This window comes from Humulus lupulus, chromosome 3, assembly GCF_963169125.1.
Source record: "Humulus lupulus chromosome 3, drHumLupu1.1, whole genome shotgun sequence".
NCBI classification, from domain to species: domain Eukaryota; kingdom Viridiplantae; phylum Streptophyta; class Magnoliopsida; order Rosales; family Cannabaceae; genus Humulus; species Humulus lupulus.
In genome coordinates, this window is record NC_084795.1 from 231,496,079 (window position 1) to 231,501,958 (window position 5,880).

The following is a 5,880-nucleotide window of genomic DNA, read 5'->3' on the forward strand; positions in this document are numbered from 1 at the left end:
GTAGCGAGTTAAGCACTATTTTAAACACACAGTGTAACTGTCTTGGCTAACCAGGGCATTACATTTATCATCCAGGGAAAGCCAATGTAGTGGTAGATGCTTTGAGTCGTTGGGTCCGAGGACAGTTGTTTAATTCGAATCAGATATCTAAGGAATTGGAAAAAGACATGACCAGAGCAAAGATAGAGTTGGTAGTGGGCCGCTTGGCCAATATTACTTTGCATTCCACTCTCTTGGAGAGATTAGAGGAGGGCCAGATGAGGGACTCACAGTTTATGAAGCTTAGAGCGGATGTCCTAGTTGGAGTAGCTAAGGATTATTCCATTACAAAGATGGTTTAGCTGAGATACAAGGATTGGATTTGTATTTCGATGGACATGGGTATCAAACGAGAGATCCTTGATGAATCTCATACCACACCGTATTCATTACATCTAGGCACAACAAAGATGTATCAGGATCTAAGGTCATTGTATTGGTGGCCTGGGATGAAGAAGGACGTGGTTGACTATGTAGAAAAGTGTCTAACATGTCAGTAGGCGAAGGTTGAACACCAGCGGCCAGCGGGGTTGTTAAAGCCTTTAGGTATTCCCAAGTGGAAATGAGAAGAAATTACCATGGAATTCGTAGGAGGCTTGCCCAGGATAGTGGGGCAACATGACTCAAAATGGGTGATAGTAGAGAGATATACCAAGTCACCTCATTTTCTACCGATGAGGATAAACTATATTATGGACCAGTATGCAGAGCTATATGTGAGGGAGATTGTACGTCTCCATGGGGTTCTGAAATCTATAGTGTTATACTGAGATCCCATTGTTACCTCCAAGGTTTGGGGTAGCTCGCTGAAGGCTATGGGGACTCATTTGAAGTTCAGTACAACCTATCATCCTCAGACAGACAGGCAGTCTGAGAGGACAATTTAGATATTGGAGGACATGGTTAGAGCATGAGTGCTAGATTTTGAGGGCTCTTGGAGTAAGAATATTCCATTGATTAAGTTTCCATACAATAATAGATATCAATCAACGATTGGAGTAGCTCCATATGAGATGTTGTATTGCAGGAAGTGTAGATCACCCATTCATTGGGATGAAATGGAAGAAAGGAAATATTTGGGTCCAGAGAAGGTTCAGAGGACTAATGAGGCTATTGAGAAGATCCGAGCTCGAATGCTCGCCTCGTAGAGTAGACAGAAAAGCTACGCTGACCCTAAGCATAGGGACATGGAGTTCCAGGTGGGGGACCACATATTTTAGCGAGTTTCACCACTGTGGGGAGTAAAGAGGTTTGGAAATAAGAGCAAGCTAAGCCCTAGGTTTGTAGGACCTTTCGAGATCCTGGAAAGGATTAGGATGGTAGCCTATATATTGGTGTTGCCCTCGTCATTATCAGGAGTTCATAATGTTTTTCACATTTCCATACTTCGGAAGTATGTGTCAAATACGACCCATGTATTGGGATACTAGGATTTGGAGCTACATACAAATTTATCTTATAAGGAGCGACCACTTCAAATCCTGGATAGAAAGGACAAGGTTCTGAGGAACAAGACGATTCCTCTAGTTAAAATTTCATAGAGGAATAACAAGGTCGAGAAAGCGACCTGGGAGCTAGAGTCAGTTATGCAAAATTAGCATCCCGAGTTATTCAGGTAAATTTTGAGGATGAAATTTTTCAGTAGGAGGGGATAGTGCTAACGTCCCAAATTTGCTAATAAGTCTTAGTGCCTCGATTAGTCTGTCGGGAGGGTGTAATTGGATATATATTTAAGATTAATTGAAATATGTGTGATTATGTGGCATATATGAATTATATCGGTGATATGAAAAATTATGCATGTTTATGTGTATTAAAAATGCATGTGGGCCTATTTTTGTTAATAAAGGCATATTTATAATCTTTACCCATCGAGGGTATAAATGTAATTATATGTGTTATGTGATTGAGACCACATTATTATGTGGATATAATTGTAATATTTGGCTCGAGGCGATCCTAGGGAGCAGGTTAGCAGAAAAGTCATGACGCGGTCTAATACCTGGATTGGGGTGAGCCTAGGGGTATTTTGGGAAACTTCGTGTGTGTTTGGGATTTATCGAGTGATGGATAGTTATTTGGTGATTTTTTTGGGTATGTCAGGATTAATCGGGGAGTTATAGTGCTATTTGAGGATTAGCGAGAAATGTGGTAAATGACGGTATCGCCATTGGAGGCATTAAGGAGTAAGGCTTTGATTTAGGGGCACTTTAGTCTTTTGTGTCAAGGGATAGACTTAGGCAGCTTTGAGAAACAACTAGAAAATAAGAAACAAAAAAACAACACTGTCAGCTCACATTCTCCCTCTCTCTCTCTCTCTCTCTTGAACCTTGGGAAGCATTTGAAGTTCTTGAGGAATTGGTTTAGGAACTTGAAGATTGGAGGTTGAAGTTGATTGAGGTTCAATTCTTGGGTCGAAATAACTAGTGAGGTAAGATTTATAACCTGATTTTATTGTGAATTTTCTGATTCGTTAGGTTTTGACTGAGTTTTACTAATTGCTAAGTTGGCGTAAGATTGTGGTTGGTTTTTGGGGTATAAATGATGCCTATGTTGTGTTGTTGAGAGTTCTAGACTCAATTTTAGCTTGGGTTCATGTTTAGGGTGAATTATGGTGATTTTTGGCTCGAGTAAAATGCAAGAAAAGTGATGGGAATTATGAGTTCACAGGGACGCGCTGCGACGCTATTCTTGGAGTATCGCAACCCGCATGAACTTAGAGGCCTAGAGGGTTTGCTGAACCGCCTTAGCATCGCGACCCAAAGTAGATTGCATCATGACGCATGTCCAAGAAATGGACTTGGGAGGCTCTCTGACTTGTAGAGGGTCGCGGCACGTCTGAGGAGCGTCGCGACTCAAATAGAGAATTTTAGCCAGTTCAGATTTTTAAGCTTGAGAACTCAAACCTAAAGGCTCGGGAAGGATTCTACTACCCGATTTAGTAGGATTCGAGATCCCAAAGGCTATAAATTTACATTGAAGCTCCTAAATAGTCTAAATGATTGATGGTTATCCATTATTGCGTTGTGACTAGGTTATTATGCTAGGGCTCGAGAATAGGGATCGTTCTCAAGATCTCCATACCTTATCTGCTCGAGACTCGAGGTAAGAAAACTGCACCCTAGTTGTGGTCGGGGCTCGAACCCCTGTAAATGCATATGACTGTGGTTATAAATGTGATTATTTGATTAGGCATGCTTGTATATGCTGCATTTGATTATGTACTGTATAATCTATACATTTGATTATATTTAATCTGAAAGTCTGGCCTAAGGGAGCTGGGGCCGACATCAAGCGTCCGGAACGTAGCCCGGCCTAAGCGAGCCAGGGTCGGGCATAAGATCTGAGAGCTTGGCCTGAGAGAGTCAGGCCTGAACGTCACCTAAATACTCAGAAGTGCTGATAGCACTTATCTAACTCATTGATTGCTAAATTGAATTATGTGTTTATTTGAGCAGATTATTACTGCTAAGCTTATTGCTTATATTATGTTGCTCATTGAATCTGTTTATTTTAAGTTTTCTTACTAAGCCTTGGCTCACGAGTGCTTTGTGGTGCAGGTAAGGGAAAGGGAAAGTTGGACCAGCCATGAGTTTTAGAGCTTTAGGGGCGACATGTACATTTGTAGCTGCTCGACCGCCACGACCGAGGCATTGACAGGGACTAGAGCCAAAACTTAATTTTTCCGCTTAGATCAGCCTATGTTGTAATTGATTTTGAAGTTGTAAATGCCTTGTAAACACTTATTTTTGGGATCCCATGTATAGAATCAAACTCTTTAATGAAAACAGCTATTTCTATGATCAAAATCTTTAAACCCTAATTCATTGATCATCCTTAGTTACATGTTTATATCCAAATGATTTGATTAGCAAGTCGTGCACTATTTAAATTACACAGTGTAATGGTCTTCGCTATTTAGGGTATTACAAATTTTTTCTTCAATATTAATTCTAGAAACCTCTTTGTTTCTAAAATTCTCTTTATGTTTTAAATTGATTCCTTCTTGAATAAAATTTTTTTACAAACAATAACTTTAGACATCAATCATGTCTAGATTTATTCATTCTATACACATATAGCCAAAGTAATTTAGAAGGTGGAATTCCAAATCACATATTTGATAGGATGACCAAATAAATCAATTATTATCAACAAAATAAATTGATTAACTTTGGAGCATCACCCCCACATTTCTCACATAAAGTGAAACTATCACTATTAAATAGAAATCTCTTTATTTCTATTAAGTCCTTTATCCTACAAGATAAATCTAGACTTATATTCCAAAGTTCATCATGATTCCTTAAGCCTCATGATAAACTCTCAATAGATCAAGATAAACAAAACCACAATGTTAGTTTATTTTGATTTATTTACTTGCAAAAGCAAGATATACCCCTTTGAAAGTAACCTTCACTTGGTTTGCTTTCTTTTATATTTCACAAAATGAAATATGTGAACAAAACACTAATTTTCACTTTTACTTGTTTAAATAATCTCAAAATTACTTAAACAACTTTTGTGCATTTTCTAAGAGTCTCTTTGGGATTCTTTTCAAAACACCACTTTGACATCCATTGATTTTTCTCACTAAAATCAATTTGAAGATGTCAAAACACCTAAATCAAAGAAAATAAACCCTCGTTGATTTATTTAAACACTTTGATTTCTTATACATTAAAATTGGTTTTACAAGTAAAAATGTCCACTCATTGAGATTAAATTAATCATATCACCATTTTATTATCTTTAACCAAAATGAACAAAATTCTCATCAATTAATTCACTATTTTTTGTTTTAAGTTTCAAAATTGCATCTCCAATTTTGTAATATCTCCTCATTGAGACATTTAATATTTTAGAATTACTGTCACTGCATAATTCTCAAATATTTTCCCTTTTTGACCTCACTTTAGACTTCAATTCTTATGGGCAATATGTCATCCCATAATTTTTTAATCCACATTGATCCATTTTGCTTGCAATAGCAAAACACAATGATTAAAAGATGTAACCCCCTTAGGTTCATATTTTCTTATCTCATAAAATAAGATGCTCATCTTTTAAATAGGAATATTAAAATCCCCAAATAATTCTCTTTATTTACCCAATAAATGGTAACTCATCACAACATAATAGGATATAAAACCTATTAAAATCTCACAAATATTTGCATGATTATATTTCTATATAATTTCACATAATTGTCAACACATATGACTTATATCATGCTAACATGGCTATTTATTAATATGTAAACACGAATCACAAATATCACACACTTATGACTTTGCATTTCTATTGATTCACAAAATCAATATATTTATACATGTCATATAAAGCTCATAAAATTTTCATTCTAATAATTTCTCATTATCACATAATAAGACAATTATATAACATAGCACATAACACAATAATCCACTAGAGATTATTTACACAATATGTTAATTAATCAATGTTGTCCGTGTTTTCACCAGAGGACACATGGGATTCATTAGAGGAGTAATTAAGCTCCTCGAGTGCTCGTGAGGTTTCGTTCTATGGTCTGGCCAGACGCGGATGACTCCAAGTGAGGCCACGCCCCAAGGTTTTTCCTCGAGGCGCGGATGTCTCCAGGCGAGGCCGTGTCCCATGACCTGTCTCCAACGAGTGGATGTCTCCAAGTAAGGTCATGCCTCGAGGACCATATAGATGGTCCTCGCTCTCTTCATTCACCAATCCCCCAAGTCTAGGAATCTTTTCCTCTGACCTAGAGTAGCAACCGGGTGTCAGTCGCTGCAGTTGTGGCTCACCAGAAGATTGGCTGACAACTTTTGGTGAGCCTCGAGTAGTGTT